This window comes from Rutidosis leptorrhynchoides, chromosome 9 (genome assembly GCF_046630445.1).
Source record: "Rutidosis leptorrhynchoides isolate AG116_Rl617_1_P2 chromosome 9, CSIRO_AGI_Rlap_v1, whole genome shotgun sequence".
Classification (NCBI taxonomy): Eukaryota; Viridiplantae; Streptophyta; class Magnoliopsida; order Asterales; family Asteraceae; genus Rutidosis; species Rutidosis leptorrhynchoides.
In genome coordinates this window covers 359,658,049-359,667,395 of record NC_092341.1, presented here as the reverse complement: position 1 = coordinate 359,667,395, position 9,347 = coordinate 359,658,049, and positions in this window count along the sequence as shown.

Genomic DNA, 9,347 nt, shown 5'->3' with positions numbered 1-9,347 from the left:
TTCGGCTGGTGATAATGCTAAAAACGAACATATATTTCATAGCATTATTCCTCAAGAAAGACAAGCTTTTAGTTGCAATTGTTCTATTTACAAATGATATTCGTTTAAATAATAAAAGGTGAAGACAAAAGACAGACTCGACGAATTGAAGACGCAAACGACCAAAAAGCTCAAAAGTACAAAATACAATCAAAGAGGTTCCAATTATTGATAAGAAACGTCTCGAAATTACAAGAGTACAAGATTCAAAACGCAAAGTACAAGATATTAAATTGTACGCAAGGACGTTCGAAAATCCGGAACCGGGACATGAGTCAACTCTCAACGCTCGACGCAATGGACTAAAAATTACAAGTCAACTATTCACATAAATATAATATAATATTTAAATAATTCTTATAATTATTTATATATTATATAATATAAAAATCCGTCGATAAACAAAGAGCCAAAGCTGGGTGAGCTGTAAAAACAAACTCCGCGACTCGCGGAGTTTGAAGAGCAAAAAGGGCGCGAGTCACGAAGATTACCTGGACTCAAATCCCTATAAAAGGCAACGCAGTTTGATCATTTTTCATCATCTTTTTCTATCTCTCAATATATCTATACGTAATATTTATATTTTAATTTTAATTTTAATTTTAATTTTAATTCTAATAATAAGGGTATGTTAGCGAATGTTGTAAGGGTGTAAGTCGAAATTCTGTCCGTGTAACGCTACGCTATTTTTAATCATTGTAAGTTATGTTCAACCTTTTTACATTAATGTCTCGTAGCTAAGTTATTATTATGCTTATTTAATCCGAAGTAATCATGATGTTGGGCTAATTACTAAAATTGGGTAATTGGGCTTTGTACCATAATTGGGGTTTGGACAAAAGAACGACACTTGTGGAAATTAGACTATGGGCTATTAATGGGCTTTATATTTGTTTAACTAAATGATAGTTTGTTAATTTTAATATAAAGATTTACAATTGGGCGTCCCTATAAATAACCATATACACTCGATCGGACACGATGGGCGGGGTATTTATATGTACGAATAATCGTTCATTTAACCGGGGACGGGAATGAATTAATAGTCTATGGAATTATTAAAACAAGGGTGAAATTATGTACAAGGACACTTGGCATAATTAATAACAAAGTATTAAAACCTTGGGTTACACACAGTCGATAATCTGGTGTAATTATTAAACAAAGTATTAAAATCTTGTTACAGTTTAAGTCCCCAATTAGTTGGAATATTTAACTTCGGGTATAAGGATAATTTGACGAGGACACTCGCACTTTATATTTATGACTGATGGACTGTTATGGACAAAAATCAGACGGACATATTAAATAATCCAGGACAAAGGACAATTAACCCATGGGCATAAAACTAAAATCAACACGTCAAACATCATGATTACGGAAGTTTAAATAAGCATAATTCTTTTATTTCATATTTAATTTCCTTTATTTTATATTTAATTGCACTTCTAATTATCGCACTTTTATTGTTATTGTATTTAATTGTACTTTTAATTATCGTACTTTTTAATTATCGCAAGTTTATTTTATCGCACTTTTATTTATCACAATTTCATTATCGTTATTTACTTTACGCTTTAAATTAAGTCTTTTATTTATTTAATATTTTACATTTTGTTTTAACTGCGACTAAAGTTTTAAAATCGACAAACCGGTCATTAAACGGTAAAAATCCCCCTTTATAATAATAATATTACTTATATATATATTTGTATTTTTATAAAATAAAACTAATATAGCGTTAAGCTTTGTTAAAAGATTTCCTGTGGAACGAACCGGACTTACTAAAAACTACACTACTGTACGATTAGGTACACTGCCTATAAGTGTTGTAGCAAGTTTTAAGTATATCCATTCTATAAATAAATAAATATCTTGTGTAAAATTGTATCGTATTTAATAGTATTTCCTAGTAAAATATAAGCTATTTCATATACACCTCGCATAACATCAAGTATTTTTGGCGCCGCTGTCGGGGAACTCAATTTCTTGCTTAAACGCTGGAAGCGCAACGCTAAATATAAAAAAAAAGATTTTTTTTATTTTTAGTTTACTTTTATAAAAATACGCTTTTGTAAAAATACGTTTTAAATATTTGAAAATATAAAAAGAAAACAAAAATATAAATATTTTTAAGAGTTTGTTAAATATTTAAGTTTTATAAAGTTTCTTTATTTTTATTTTATAAAAATATAAGTTTTATTTAAATATTTTGTTTTTATTTAAAACATAAAATTAAAACCGAAAAAAATATATATAAATCTATTTTTAAGATTTTTATAAAATTATAAAGTATTTCTATTTTTATAATTTTTATTTAGTTTTTATAAATAATTTATTTAATTATTAAAACAGAAAATATAAAAAAAAAACAAAAACAAAAACGCGTCGAATTTAAATCAGCCAGTCATCTGAAATTTGGAACCCCGCGACTCGCGGAGTTTTCCAGCTTCGAGCACCGCAACTCGCGGAGCCGCCCTGACACACGTGACCAGAAACCCTAATCGCAATTAATACGGGGTAATTATTATTATTATTAACTTTAAACCTAATTAGGTTATTTATATTATATTAATTAGTTTAGTTATTTTATTATTTGTATTATTTAGTTAAATTAGTTTAAATAAAATATAAAATTAATAGTTTTATAAAATAAATAATATAAAAATAATATTTTTATAAAAAATTGTACTTTTTACAACCTTTAGTATATTTTTATATTTTGTCCCTTTTTATTTGTTTTTAGCGTAACTTTTGTATTTTCCGTTCATATTTAGTTTTAAGACATAGTTTTTGCCATAGTTATTTTTACTTCTAGATTTTTAGGCTTTGCCGTAAAATTCCTTAAGTGATTTTTCTTTAGACTAAGATTTAGGAGCTTTAGAATTTTGTGACATCTTTTTAAGTTTTAGTACCTTTTTAAGATATTGCCATTTGGGATATAGTTTTACTTGTAAGCTTTAATATATTTCGACGCCTTTTACCTATGTATCAATTATCATTCCAGTTAGTAATCTCAATTTGCGATTATAATCTTAAGTTAGTGATAGTAATAAGGTTGGGTTAGTCGAGTGTTTTTAAGTCGAGTGTTTTTAAGTTTTATAGTCATTCTCTGTTTCTTTCATTTTTCGACGCCTTTTTCAATTTTTTTTCTTTTTCGACCTTTTTCGACGCGCTCTTTTTCTTTCTTATTTATTACTATTCTAGTTTCTAGGACATAGATTTTTATTCTACTTCTTATCTAAATTTCTTAAAATTACGAAAATTTATTTTAAGTGGTTAAATTGATAGACATCAAAATTTTCTGGTTCGTAGTAATAGTTGAATTTGTACGTGGACTGGGTTATTGGAGCCAAACAGTCCTCAATTATATTGAGACCAAATGAATCCTGCCCCTCTGCTGCATCTTTTAGCTATTCGAAACGTGGGCAAAATCAGAAAAGTCTATTAATTGGATAACTTATATAATTTTTCTTTCCTTTTAAAAACTAATAGGATATTCAGTGAATGCACCGAGCAAGATGTTCACCACCTTTTGTACGTTCACCACCTGTAACTAGATCAAGACATCTAGCAAATATTACCGCCGTTGATTTTCCTTTAGAATCGTCATCCAGTCGACCAAGTACTCCAATTCAAATTTCCGATAATCCATTTTTTGAATCCGATCTCACAATTGAGAATCCGGAGAATATTCAGGGACGATTCATAGATCCTGAACCATTAATTTTTCCTCCGGAACCACCAATCATTCAAACAGAGATTGTTGAGGAACGAACAATTAAATCAGAATCCTCTAGTGATTCCGATTCAACAAATTCAATTATGGAGAATCTGGAACCTTTAAGTATGGAAGACCGAATGAGAGCTAAACGCACTGGCCAAGGTCACGCAATTACTCATCCAGACATTAATGCGCCAGATTATGAAATTAAAGGACAAATTCTACACATGGTGACTAATCAATGCCAATTTAGTGGTGCGCTGAAGGAAGATCCAAATGAACATCTTCGTACCTTTAATAGGATCTGCACACTATTTAAAATAAGAGAAGTTGAGGATGAACAGATATATCTCATGTTATTTCCCTGGACTTTAAAGGGAGAAGCCAAAGATTGGTTGGAATCGTTACCTGAAGGGGCGATTGATACATGGGACGTTTTAGTTGAAAAATTTCTTAAACAATTCTTTCCTGCATCTAAAGCCGTAAGACTTCAAGGAGAAATTGTTACGTTCACACAGAAGCCAAATGAAACTCTATATGAGGCGTGGACAAGATTTGGAAAATTATTAAGAGGATGTCCGCAACATGGTTTAGACACCTGTCAAATAGTACAAATATTCTACCAAGGATGCGACATCACTACAAGGAAAGATATCGTTAGATCATCTAAAGCAGCTAGAGCCGATTCTAGCCATGACTTAGATTCCATTTCCGCAAAGATAGATGCTGTCGAGAGACGAATGGAAAAGATGACTAAAGATATCCACTCAATACGAATTAGTTGTGAGCAGTGTGGAGGACCACATTTGACCAAAGATTGTCTCAGTATTGAATTAACAATGGAACAAAGAGAGAATGTTTCATATCTAAACCAAAGGCCTGGAAATAATTATCAGAATAATTATCAACCGCCAAGACCGATTTACAATCAAAATCAGAATTATAACCAAAATATTCCATACAACAACCAACAAGGTCCTAGAAATCAACAAGTATCCAATAATACTTACAACCAGCAAAGACCTAATTTTCAAAACAAACCACCACAAACCGATGATAAAAAGCCGAATTTAGAAGATATGATGACGAAGCTAGTTGAAACTCAAACGCAGTTTTTCACATCTCAAAAACAAACCAATGAACAAAATGCTCAAGCATTTAGAAATCAACAAGCTTCTATTCAAAACTTGGAACAAGAAGTAAGTAACCTAGCAAGGTTAATAGGTGAAAGAAAATCGGGAAGTCTACCTAGTGATACAAATGCTAACCCCCAGAATGAAATAGCTAAAGCCATTACCACAAGAAGTGGTACAACACTTAAACCACCTGAAATACCTGTAACTTCAGATGAAGCTATTCCTACTCCACAAGAACCACAACCTGATCAAGATAAGGAAAAAGAACCGGTAGTTGAAAAGGTTAATGAAGATAACACAGTTAAGGCTAAACCTTATGTTAAACCATACCAACCACCATTTCCTTACCCGAGTAAAATGAAAAAAGAGAAACTTGAAGCCGAGCAATCCAAATTCTTGGATATGTTTAAACAAATAAATGTCAATCTTCCTTTCATTGATGTGATTTCAAGAATGCCTAGATATGCTAAATTTTTGAAAGATCTAATCTCAAATAGAAAGAAAATGGAAGAACTCTCGGCTGTTACTATGAATGCTAATTGTTCAGCAGTGCTGTTGAATAAGATACCAGAAAAACTATCTGATCCAGGAAGTTTCACAATTCCATGTTTTCTGGGTAGTCTTAGTTCAATAGAAGCATTGGCAGACTTAGGTGCTAGTATAAATTTAATGCCGTATTCACTATACGCTAAATTAGACCTTGGAGAATTGAAACCAACAAGAATAAGCAAACAACTAGCCGATAGATCAATAAAATATCCTAGAGGGATAATGGAGAACATGCTAGTTAAAGTTGGTACTTTAGTATTTCCAGTAGATTTTGTTGTTCTGGACATGGAAGAAGATTCTCAAGTTCCTCTCATATTAGGAAGACCATTCTTAAACACGGCTAAAGCAATGATAGACGTGTTTGGTAAAAAATTGACCCTAAGTATAGAGGACGAGAGTGTTACCTTTTTAGTTGATAGAGCAATGCAACAACCGCAATCTACAGATGATACATGTTATTATATTCAAACTATAGATTCACATGCAGAATTATTATAAGAATTTCCAGAATTACAAGGAACAGGAGAATGTTCTTTAGGAGAAAGTACTGAACCAATTGATGAAGTTGAAATGTTAGCTACACTAATAGCTAATGGATATGAACCAACAACATAAGAAATTAAAATGCTAAAAGAAGAAGACAGATATCGATACAAATCATCGATAGAAGAACCTCCGAAATTAGAGTTAAAGCCACTTCCAAACCATTTGGAATACGCTTATTTACATGGTGAATCTGAATTACCTGTAATAATATCGTATTCTCTTACTGAAAATGAAAAATCACAACTCATTTCTGTGTTGAAAGCTCATAAACCAGCTATTGCATGGAAGATTCATGATATTAAAGGAATAAGTCCTTCGTATTGCACACATAAAATCCTTATGGAAGAAGGTCATAAAACGTATGTGCAACGCCAACGAAGACTAAATCCTAATATGCAAGATGTAGTTAAAAAAGAAATTATTAAACTGCTAGATGTAGGTTTAATTTATCCAATTTCTGATAGTCCATGGGTAAGCCCAGTTCAATGCGTGCCTAAGAAGGGTGGCATGACTGTCATTACAAATGAGAAAAATGAGCTTATTCCTACTAGGACTGTAACAGGATGACGTGTATGTATTGATTATAGAAAATTAAATGACGCCACCAGAAAAGATCACTTTTCCTTACCTTTTATTGATCAAATGTTGAAAAGATTAGCCGGAAATAGTTACTATTGTTTTCTTGATGGTTTTTCCGGATATTTTCAAATTCCAATAGTGTAGTGACCCGAACTTTTCCATGTTTATATATATTAATTGAGATTGATATTTACATGATTAAATGTTTCCAACATGTTAAGCAATCAAACTTGTTAAGACTTGATTAATTGAAATATGTTTCATATAGACAATTGACCACCCAAGTTGACCGGCGATTCACGAACGTTAAAACTTGTAAAAATGACATGACGATATATATATGGATATACATATGGTTAACATGAGATTATGATAAGTAAGTATCTCCATAAGTATATTAACAATGAGTTATATACATATAAACAAGACTACTAACTTAAAGATTTCGAAACGAGACATATATGTAACGATTATCGTTGTAACGACATTTAAATGTATATATATCATATTAAGATATATTAATATATCATAATATCATGATAATATAATAATTTAACATCTCATTAGATATAATAAACAATGGGTTAACAACATTAATTGAGATCGTTAACTTAAAGGTTTCAAAACAACACTTACATGTAACGACTAACGATGACTTAACGACTCAGTTAAAATGTATATACATGTAGTGTATTTAGATGTATTAAAATACTTTTGGAAGACTTCAAGACATATATCAAAACACTCATACTTAACGAAAATGGTTACAGTTACTTTTCCATTCTTTTCTTTCATCAAGAATTCTAGTCGTATTCTTACCCGTATTATACACAGCTTCAAAACGTACTTACTATGAGTATATACCAATAGGAACTAGCATGGGATTCCACTCTTGATTATGTCATGTATGACTAATCAATTTTAACTTCTACCATGAGCTAGTCAACTAACTAGAACTCCTTTTAAACCCACTCACCACTCACCAATTACCACTCATCATTCACTCCATTTCACTTCCAATTCTCTTTCTAATTCTCTCTCAACACACACACACACACACTATTATGAACGTATTTTTCCAGTAGTTAATCATCATCTTCATCAAAAATCACTTCAAGAATCAAGCTACAATCATCATAGGAAGAACACTTCAAGAACACTTCAAAAATCCCTTCAAGTTTACTAATTTACTTCCAAGCTTTCTAATCCATTCCAAGTAATCATCTAAGATCAAGAAACCTTTGTTATATACAGTAGGTTATCTTTCTTATTCAAGGTAATATTCATATTCAAACTTTGATTCAATTTCTATAACTATAAACTATCTTAATTCGAGTAAAAATCTTACTTGAACTTGTTTTTGTGTCATGATCCTACTTCAAGAACTTTCAATCCATCCAAGATCCTTTGAAGCTAGATCATTTCTTGTCACTTCCAGTAGGTTTACCTACTAAATTTGAGGTAGTAATGATGTTCATAACATCATTCGATTCATATATATAAAACTATCTTATTCGAAGGTTTAAACTCGTAATCACTAGAACATAGTTTAGTTAATTCTAAACTTGTTCGCAAACAAAAGTTAATCCTTCTAACTTGACTTTTAAAATTAACTACATACATGTTCTATATCTATATGATATGCTAACTTAATGATTTAAAACCTGGAAACACGAAAAACACCGTAAAACCGGATTTACGCCGTCGTAGTAACACCGCGGGCTGTTTTGGGTTATTTAATTAAAAACTATGATAAACTTTAAATTAAAAGTTTTTATTCTGAGAAAATGATTTTTATTATGAACATGAAACTATATCCAAAAATTATGGTTAAACTCAAAGTGGAAGTATGTTTTCTAAAATAGTCATCTAGACGTCGTTCTTTCGACTGAAATGACTACCTTTACAAAAACGACTTGTAACTTATTTTTCCGACTATAAACCTATACTTTTTCTGTTTAGATTCATAAAATAGAGTTCAATATGAAACCATAGCAATTTGATTCACTCAAAACGGATTTAAAATGAAGAAGTTATGGGTAAAACAAGATTGGATAATTTTTCTCATTTTAGCTACGTGAAAATTGGTAACAAATCTATTCCAACCATAACTTAATCAACTTGTATTGTATATTATGAAATCTTGAGATACCATAGATACGTATACAATGTTTCGACCTATCATGTCGACACATCTATATATATTTCGGAACAACCATAGACACTCTATATGTGAATGTTGGAGTTAGCTATACAGGGTTGAGGTTGATTCCAAAATATATATAGTTTGAGTTGTGATCAATACTGAGATACGTATACACAGGGTCGTGGATTGATTCAAGATAATATTTATCGATTTATTTCTGTACATCTAACTGTGGACAACTAGTTGTAGGTTACTAACGAGGACAGCTGACTTAATAAACTTAAAACATCAAAATATATTAAAAGTGTTGTAAATATATTTTAAACATACTTTGATATATATGTATATATTGTTATAGGTTCGTGAATCAACCAGTGGCCAATTCTTACTTCCCGACGAAGTAAAAATCTGTGAAAGTGAGTTATAGTCCCACTTTTAAAATCTAATATTTTTGGGATGAGAATACATGCAGGTTTTATAAATGATTTACAAAATAGACACAAGTACGTGAAACTACATTCTATGGTTGAATTATCGAAATCGAATATGCCCCTTTTTATTAAGTCTGGTAATCTAAGAATTAGGGAACAGACACCCTAATTGACGCGAATCCTAAAGATAGATCTAT